Source organism: Ceratosolen solmsi, unplaced genomic scaffold, assembly GCF_000503995.2.
Source record: "Ceratosolen solmsi marchali unplaced genomic scaffold, CerSol_1.0 scaffold3, whole genome shotgun sequence".
In the NCBI taxonomy this organism is placed as follows: domain Eukaryota; kingdom Metazoa; phylum Arthropoda; class Insecta; order Hymenoptera; family Agaonidae; genus Ceratosolen; species Ceratosolen solmsi.
In genome coordinates this window covers 1,331,427-1,342,042 of record NW_011948428.1, presented here as the reverse complement: position 1 = coordinate 1,342,042, position 10,616 = coordinate 1,331,427, and positions in this window count along the sequence as shown.

Below are 10,616 nucleotides of genomic sequence, written 5' to 3'. Positions count from 1 at the left end.
TCTTTCTTTGTAAAATCTTATTTCATGTCACTTGTTATGCATTTGTATTTCGTTTAACAGAAGTATAACATCATTTACCTTAATGGTTTATCTGTTAAAGGATAAATTATATAATATAGATCAAGAGTCGATATTATTAATATGAAAAGTAATTATGACATCTGCACATATATAATAAAATAATTAATCAATCTTTACTTATATCATATTATTGTAAATATGCTTTATCTTTTCAAGTTCTACACATGTATTCAATTTATAAAAAGAATCTACATTAATATACGAATTATAAAAATTATTTATCTAAACAATATACTTTTTTCATTTACGTAAGCATGCGTTTAAAATAATTATAATTCATAATAATATATTAAATGGAAAATTATATTAATTTTAATTATTTTTTTTTTTTCAATATTTATATATTATTTATTCACATTGTAGCATCTAAAAGCATCTATTTTTACTTGAATTACTATTTTACTACGAAATTTATTTCTTTCTTAATTATTTTTACTTAGTTAATACATGATGCATACATAATGCATAAATTTCAAAAAATTTAATTTTTTTTTAAATTTAAATAAACATTTATATTATTCAAAATTAAGCAAACGAAACGATGGTTTCATATTAAATACATAATTTTGCGAGTCCATTCACATATTACTCATGGATACAACCAATTTGCATGAATTCTTTATTATAAACATATTTTATATCATATACATAATGCTTTAAGAAAATGAACGGGATGTAAAAATGTTGAATTTTCCTTAACTTTCTTTCATAAATCGAATTATTTACTTATAAATATAATCTGATACCTATTTTAATTTATATTTCAAATTTATTACTCCGTAATGATTTTTCAATATATTTTACTAAGCCTACGTAATTATTCATTACATATGTTTGTTGGTCATCACCGACATAAAAGTTTCTGCCATTAAATACAATCTCATATTCTTCTGTGGCCTTTATTAATATTATGAAGACAATTCGCGACGAGAAATGAAGTCGAGGCTGTTTTGTATGTATTCATGCTGATTTTATAATATTTAATTGGCTAAGATGCATTTAAAACTTACATTACATCCCTTTTTTATGTTAGTGTATTTCTACATTGTTGTGTCTGTGAATAAATCAATCATAAGCTGTTAAAATTTAAATAATTTCAAACAAAAATTATATTTTATATTTTCTTCTGCGAAATTGCACACAATTAATTACCAGATTCATTATACATCCTAAATGACAAATAACAACAAAATAAATTTTCAAATTTTATTTATACTTCATGCTCTCAAACTAGTATTTATATTGATCAAATTTCATTCTTCATTAAGTTATAAAAATCGAATTCTATCATATAATTTAACTAAATTAATATTGATTTCTTTAATTTAAATAATAAATCCAACTAAAATTAAACAGATCCTCCATTTTAGAATTGACATTATATTCATATTGAAAATTATTTTTATTTTTATTTTTCATAAATTTATTAAAATCATAATTATAAGTTTTGACATTTTTATAAATTAAAATATTCGCTTATCTATTATATAAGATGATAGTTGCTCCCTTATTTTTTATTATCCCCAAAAGTTTATTAACATCATGTACCTATAATTCTAATACGTAATATTCATTATCCTTGTTATTTAAAATTAAGGTCAATGATTCATCTGCCAATGAAAGATATTATTAAAAGTTACTTGGTAAGTAAGTATTCTAAAAACTGAAATGTCATCAGAAAAAATTGTCATTTGTATTGATAAATCATCTGCATGCTTAAATGTTATAATTCATTAATATTTGAGTTTTTTTTTAAATAATAGTTAATATATAATGTAGTATGCCATATATTTAATAATAATTAATACCTAACCATTATTTTTTAAGTTATTAATTTAAATAGATTGAAAAAATAAAAAATTTTTTTTTGTATAATTGTTTCATTAATTATAAAGATAATTTATTAAAATTTTCTTCTTTATTATAGCTGAAAATTATATTATTATGTATTTTCAAACTCTAGAACATATATAATACACGAATACATGCTCTATTATTTCAATAAAAAATATTATGTTTATTAAGATTGCTCTTTATCATTTGAATAAAAATATCTTTGCTTTTCAAAAATTCTTAATTTTTAAACATTTTAAATATATTTATATATATATATATATATATATACATCATATTGATTTTATAAATGAATTTTCTATTCCATGATTATATAATACATATTATTATGCATACAAACAAACTTTATTGGAATCTACTTTAATAAAAAAATATACTGTATTTGAGTTTATTAATAAAACTTTCTTTATAAACAATATTATTTATCTGTGCATTATTTTTATATACAAAGTATATCAAATCAGTGAAAATTATTATAATATTGACAATAATAAAGAGTCTACTAAAATCAGAATACTAAATGTTATCAATTCATTCGCTCTATTGCAAATTATGAAATAATAATACGTATCAATTGTTTATTTGTTTATTTGAAATAATTAATAATTATTACTCTGTATTTAAAAATTTAATTATTTTACACCATTGAAATTTTCAATAAGAAATTACTATTTCACATCTATAAATAATGTTTTCAGACTCGTTAAAAATATCTTCCAATATTAAAAACACATTGTATTTATTTAAATTTGAATGAGAATGATAACATAATACATTCAAGAAAAGTAATTACATTATTACTGCTTAAATAATAGTATAAAGCTATTATTATTTAAACTCGAAATAATTACAATTCTCTCGGCTCTATTCATATAATCGACAGTAAAAATTAATAGAGAAGGTTATAGGTTACCGATCATGCAGTGAGAAGTAGTAAAGTTTGATAGACAAGAGGAAGAACTATGCAAGAGAATCTTAATAGAGAAAGCGATATCGCATAGTAAAAAAAAAACTTCAGCGATGGCGGATACGCTTATCAATTAGTACATTGAGATTACTTCTTCCTTACTTTGATGCTGATCAAGAATCAAGTACCAGATCAGAACTGCATAGCATCTCCTAATCCGTAACAAGACTTATTAAGTGCACCAGCAAGTTTTAATATTTTACAATATTTCTGGATTGGCTTTTAAAACTGGATCGACCCTCACTCTATCTCTCTCTCTCTCTCTCTCTCTCTCTATCATATAATACAAATATGAAGCCTCGATTCGTGTTAATTCTAATCATGTATACATACGATTACTGATATTCGTATTTATTATAAATTGAGAAAATGGTTAAAGAAATCACTCCAAAGGAGTTAATAATGTAAATAGAAGCAGACTTCGAAATTTACTTACTTCGAAAATTATCTGAAGGAACATACTTGTACGTCTTAGGTATATCCATCGCTAAAAGTGAGGAAGATTATTTATTTCGCAAGCTGCCGCGAAGCAATTTTGCAAAATAAATGACACAAACTGTCTTTTCAAAGCGTACATCAAATCCTCAACATTTCAACGCAACTACATTTTTTCGTTAACTATTTTCACATTTAGACAGTTATGCGCTCACATCGGCATACGCACGGCTGGGAACGGCTGTACGAATTTAATATTTTTATATTAATGTATTTATATTTATCTAAATACTATTAAAATTCAGTATAAAAATTAAAATGTTTTTTCATCAATATTCTATATATGTATACAAAGAGAATATAGGTAATTTTAAGTGAAAGGTGATTAAATTTGAATAACTAATCATAATCACTATTACAAATTTAAAAAAATTCGATTAGATATTTATCGATCTTCTTTATCTTATTTCAAAATCATTACAAGTTCAAAATAAATTTATAGAACAAGGAGAACAGTCAAATTTGTCAATTATACATTTATTAAGTTGATTACCTACATTTTTTACATTTTTTACATTTTTTCATTCTCATATATAAATATTTTCATTTTCATTTATACATTTCATTCGAGAATTTATTGAGTAAATTGAAATTAATGTTTAATATAACTGTAAAGAGAAATCTTAAAATATAGAAAAAACATAATATAAAACTTTGGTTTTTACTAACAGTAATTAAAATCAAGAAACATTATATCAGAAAAAATAATTAACAAGGCATTATATTTTTCAATAAAACTAACTTTGTCTTTATTAATTACTTATTAATATTTCTAAAAATCTCAGAACATGCCACGTAGATATTAACGCTTATTGTGTTTGGATAATTGATAATAAAAGACAAGTGTATAATTAAAAGAATAATTACTTGTTAATTAAACAAAATTTTAACCAAAAAAAAAAAAAAAATTAATAATACAATAAAAGAATATATATGAATAAATGATACTACAATAATAAGAAGCAAACATAAGAACAACCAATCAACATTAGGTTCAAAATAATATTTATTAAAAAAAGAATTTCTTTTCATTCAATATACTGGATAATTAGTAACCTTTAAAATTTTAACAAATGAATAAAGTAATTTATTAATTCACAAAGCGATTGATATTGATTTGTCATTATTTGAAAAAGAAATTTTTTCAAATGAATAGTTTCATCAAAATGAACATCGATATTATATAAACAAAATTTCTTTGAACATTGAGAAATTTTTCCAATGTAACTAAAATAATCTTATCGTTGTAATCTTGAATTGCATAATACGTTATCGGATTCAGTTATCAAAAGAAAAAAACTTTTTTTATATTTAATCGCTTTATAATCCAGTCTACAATATAATATCAATTATTATAACCTTTTTAAAGTATACTATGATTATTTTTCAAAGATTATTTGAATATCAAATATTTCAAAAATCATTGGCTATAGCTTTTTTGAAGTTTATTTCATTTTTTTTTTTTTTTTTTACGAAATCCATTTTGTTACTTAAATTTGTATTGTATATACAATCCGAACAGTCTTGAATGTTTACTTTTTAGGTTTCTGGATATTTTCCTGGAAATTCTGGATAATTAATGAGTAATCACCGTTTCCATTATATAACAGAGACGTCCATTATATAATTTTTCATTGTAAAATACTGCACGTGATCAATAAGACCGTCATAAAGTAAACTATTTTCCGATATTTTAAACAGATACTTTTCGTAACCATACTAAAGATTTTTCCTATTACTTTTAAAATGCTTAACATAAATTTATATCAAGAACATACAGCATTTCTTGTGTTCATTCGGCCACATCTAAAATTAAGAAATCATTTGTAAATCGGTCTAGTCAAAGCTGTGAACTTAATATAATATTTATGAAGTTTACATTTCGATTGCAATAACATTTTACCTTTTAAAAAGTATTGATTATTCAACATAAGAAACTTGTTTTTCTCAATTTTTTCAATATCGAAGATCGATTGACATGAACAGCTGTTAATAATAGACGAAGTTATCAAACGAAAATTTAATATTGATTTCTCAAATGATTGGAAGTATATATATGCAGTAATAATATAACGAACCCATCTTGTTATACATTATATGTCTTGTCTAATAAGATTTGTAAGAAGAAATTCTTAATTTTTTCTGTAATGAAAAATATGTAATAAGTAAAAATGTAATTTCTATCAATATGAATGTTTAATTTAAATATGAAAAATTAATTACAATTTCTACGTACATTTCTTTCAAATATTTAAAGTTTTTTTTAAACGATATCATGCATGGCAAATAATATAATAGATAATAAAATGTCCATACAAGCAAATCTTAATAGTAATATATGAATCATATGATATCTAAAATTCGATACTCTATATTGTACGTGTAGTTTTTCAAAAAACACATTTATAAATAATTTTACTTTATGCACCCCGATCGAAGAGAAATAACAACAACAAAAATGTCAATGAGATTATTATCGACATCGATGATTAAGATAACTTGAAAATCCACTTTTTTGACACAACATATTCAAGTTTCAACGTAAATACATCACCAAATGGAGCAAAACAACTGGTTATTTTCCGCAGTTTGCATTACCAATGATTGTATAACTGATATAAAATAATATACTGTATTTGATATTAATGATATTTCAAAATATTTACTTATCTATTCAATAGTTTTTCATTTATTTAATTACAGATTAAAAAAAAAAAACCTATGATGATTTTAAAATATATCTTTTCCTTCAAATTTCATAATGAGATGTACTTTCAAATTCATACAATTAATATTTAGTATTATATACTCAAAAATAGAATATTTCATATTATATTTATAAGATGAAGAAAGTATTGTTTATAAAATTAACAATATTGATCAATTTGTATAATACAAATTGATTTTTATTGCAATAAGTAATTTTCGAATACTATATATTTATAAATGTATTTATGCATACATCCTAATCAATTGATAATAATTGTATTAACCGAGAAATGTATTTTTTAACATTAAAGTAATGATTCATCGGAAATCAACTTGAGACAAAAGAATAATGAAGAAAAAGCTTAGTGAAAGTTATATAGCGTGTGCATCTCATAAATAAGTATATACAAAGAATAGCCAGCAGTTCATTTACTGACTGTAAATGAGAAAATTTATCCGCTTCTGTTTGGAAAAGATCAATGTTACGTTACAAAAAAATGTAGCAAATCTTTATGATTTATAATGAAACGCTTCTTTCACGTTCGCGTAAAAATTTGTCCTAATTTTGCTACAAACTGTAGAAAAACATAAAAAATTATTTATTTAAATATATTAGCTTCATTGTATATAGATTTAATAAGAAACATATTATTAATATATGTAAAATAAGTTAATAATATGAGTGATGTTTAACGGACAAATATCGTAAACTATTAATAATAAACACAAATTGATTAAGAAATTTTCATATTAAATATATATTCCAATAAATGATAAATAAATATTTCTCAGAATAGAATGGATAAACTTCAGCGTTGTGCAAAAAAGTAATTTAGAAAATAATAAAATAAACGATATACTATTAATTTTCATTCGTGGTCCAAAATCATTTCACATTTCTTGATTCTAATTCGAGTAACTCTAACGAAGGCAAACTATTACAAATATATGCAAAGTGACAATGACAAACAATAAAGATACGCAATGCTCACAACGGGCTCCAACATTTTGTAAACAATAATTTCATAAACGATCTTACTCAATGAATTGTGATTAACACAAAGTCAGTGAGTGAAAATTTGGATTCTTTTTTATATTACATTCTTTTCTACGTTTGTAAAATGTAGACAAAATACCATGACTTTGTAAGCAAAAACTTTAACTTTATCACATATTACTAGTATATAGATAAATTTTAATCGATCCATGTTGAATTATATAATTAATCACCGAATAATTATAAAAACAAATGGCTAATCTACTATCACAAACATACCTCCATTAAAATATATAAGTAATTATTTAAAAAGCTTCACTTTGTAAAAAAAAATCATGTATTAATTTTATATATATATATATATATATATATATATATATATATATGTGTGTAAAATTTAAAATACATTGCATTATTTCATAATGATTATTCTCCTGAATTTTTATTGTTTAGTATAATATATAAAAATTATTAAATTATGTACAGAATAATTTTATAAAAACAAATAAAAAAATAATATTAAAGTCTTTGATTCGCTTGTACAGTTCATTATTACAATTACTTATTGTATATGACAAAATGCGACAAAATGTACGGAGTTGATAAGAGTGTGGTAAAGTTATAGTCTATGCAATAGATAAATTCTTGTAATAAAATCAATGACTAATAATATGATAAGCCTTGAAATATTTAAATTTTGAAATAAGAAAAGAAATGTACATTTCTTCAACAAACAGCACCTACTTTCCACAAGTAAAATTAGAATAATGAGAAATTCTTTGGAGTATAAATTTTACTTCGAACTTTATCTAGTAGATAGAATAAAATAATCAATGATTAAATATTATTATATTAAAGTATTAAATATATTAATATTGTTGAATATTATTATACTATTTATAAATATATCAATTGTTTCAAAATGTAATTGAAATACCGTTTAAAAATGTTCAGTCATAGAGGATTTTTTCAGTGAGTAAATCGCCTAGAATTTAATTGAAAAATTTATGAATAATTTTCATTGCCGAATTTAAATAATGAAAGGATCGCCTATTATTTTACCAAAAATATATAATAACTCAAAATTATTCGTGTATATTTTTAAACTTATAAGTATTCATTCTTAATAAAAAAAGATATTAATGCTTATTATAACCATAATAATCTCTGTATTTATTAAGTATAAGAAGAATTGAAAGTTAGTACTTTAACGATAATATAATAGTATAAATTAATTCATATATATGTACATAATTTATATTTTTAAACAATATTATTATTAGTTTTTTTTTAATGAATCATCTAATCCATGAAAATCAATAATATAATATATTGAAAAAGTTTCTGTATTAATATATGATTTTAATATAGAATATAATATAAAAATTCAAAATTTTATATTGTAGAAAGACAAATAAAATGACCTTTAATATAATGAATATTTAATTCGCGTGCCAAATTTGTATTTACATATCCACGGAGTATATATTTTAATATTGTAGATAATTTGTATGAAAATATGCTATTTTATATATATATAATATACGAGCTTAATATTAGCTTTAAAATATCTTATATTTATTTCATATAATCCAACTTGTTCTACACATTCAATTAAACCATCAAACAATTTAATGTAATGTTTTTCATCTTATTATATAAGCGTCTGTAGTTTCAGCTTGAAATAATTTTCATTCATAAATATCAACTAATTTTTCTAGTTCTTTTCCCGTTACCATTACAAAAATAGTATTATATTAATTGTATAAAAATTTATTCTAATACTATATTTATATTTATTAGATAACTTTTATTGCATACGTAAAGCATGTATTGTAAATAAACATGTCGAATTTTCATATAAATATATATATATATATATATGAGGCTGTATATACATTTCCTAATGTTGTGTTACTTTATTTAGTACTTCAAGATAATTATTTAATTTCTCTACATTCCAAAATTATCCAAATTTTTCATAAAAAAATATATCAAATTGAAAAGTTTAATATCAACTTAATATTACTAATTGAAATACTACAGATTTCAAATACATTGATTATTAAATAAAATAGATTTAAGGTTAAAAATTGTGAATAATTATCACATAGTTTTTTAAAAATTTATAACTGATTATCTATTTTTATAATTTACATTAATTTTAGATTAAAATGTCTTTGTTGTGGAGGTAAAAAAAATCACATACAACTTATTTTCTTTGTATTACAGAAATTAATTTTAATACGTCAGTTGTGCAGAAATTATAATAAATTGTACTTAATTTAATATCTTACGATTGTTTTATATATATCGCTTTATCCTTAGTCGCTATAGTCTTTTAAGAATGTTGTTCCAAGAGTACTATTCAGCATGAGTTATAAAAATTGATTAATGTAAAGCGAGGAAAAAATTAGAAAATAAAATCCAAAATCAATGAGTACAATCTAAAAAAGTTTCAGAAATTGAATTAAACGATTTTACAATAGTACAATAGTACTGTTATAGACTACTGTAAGAAAATATTTCATCTAATTAATAAGAATGAAATAATATTATAAATCCTTAATGCATTAGTAAATATTTAGAATGACTTTAGTTATCTAAAGGTAATAAAAATTATTATTAATACTTTTTTTATCTATCGTAGAAGATTGCGACTTTTATAAATTTCATTAACACTATCATACGTCCTTAGCAAAGCTTTCTGCTTGTAAACAGACATACGATCTATAATGAATAAAGAACTGAAAAAATCATAATTAAATTTAAGTTTTGGATGTAATGGAGAAACAATTGATTATTAGAATTTCAACAAATAGAACAAATTTCATTTTCTCTACAAAAGATTAAATGTAATAAGAAGTTATAATACCTACTTAACTTCAATGGATTTTATAATTAACGTTAAAATTATTCTTATATTAACACAATCGATAATACTCTTGATAGGCACTGGACTTATTTCCAATTATAAATGAAATTATCGTCATGTAGAAGCTCTCTCTAGTTACTATTTTCTTACAATCTAATATTTATAGGATAATGTATGAAAGCTCATATGTAAAGTGTATAAGTAAATGTAACTACTTAAAACTCATAAAGAGCAGAGTAAGTCATTTATTTTATAAGAGATTTATATATTTTATAGATTAAGCTGGTATGCTTAACTTTAAAAAAAAACTCGTTAATAAATACAAATAGAGCTATCTTTCTGGTAATGAAATTTTTAATTGTTCATTTATTGCAATAAAAAATAAATTAATAAATTACTTGTACCGATCATTTAATAGAGATCTACATATATAATATATTGTCGAAAGGATATGAATGCGGATCTAAAGTTGTCATCTCCAGTCAACGGTAAAAGCCGCTTAAATTCTCCGAAATACGGAATAGATTTAGAGAGGTCAACGCTTGATGATATATAACTGGCTAATAATTTATATTGCAAAAAAAAAAGATAATGTATGACAATCATTTGCCTCTTCCTAGAGTTTCTTGTGTATTTTT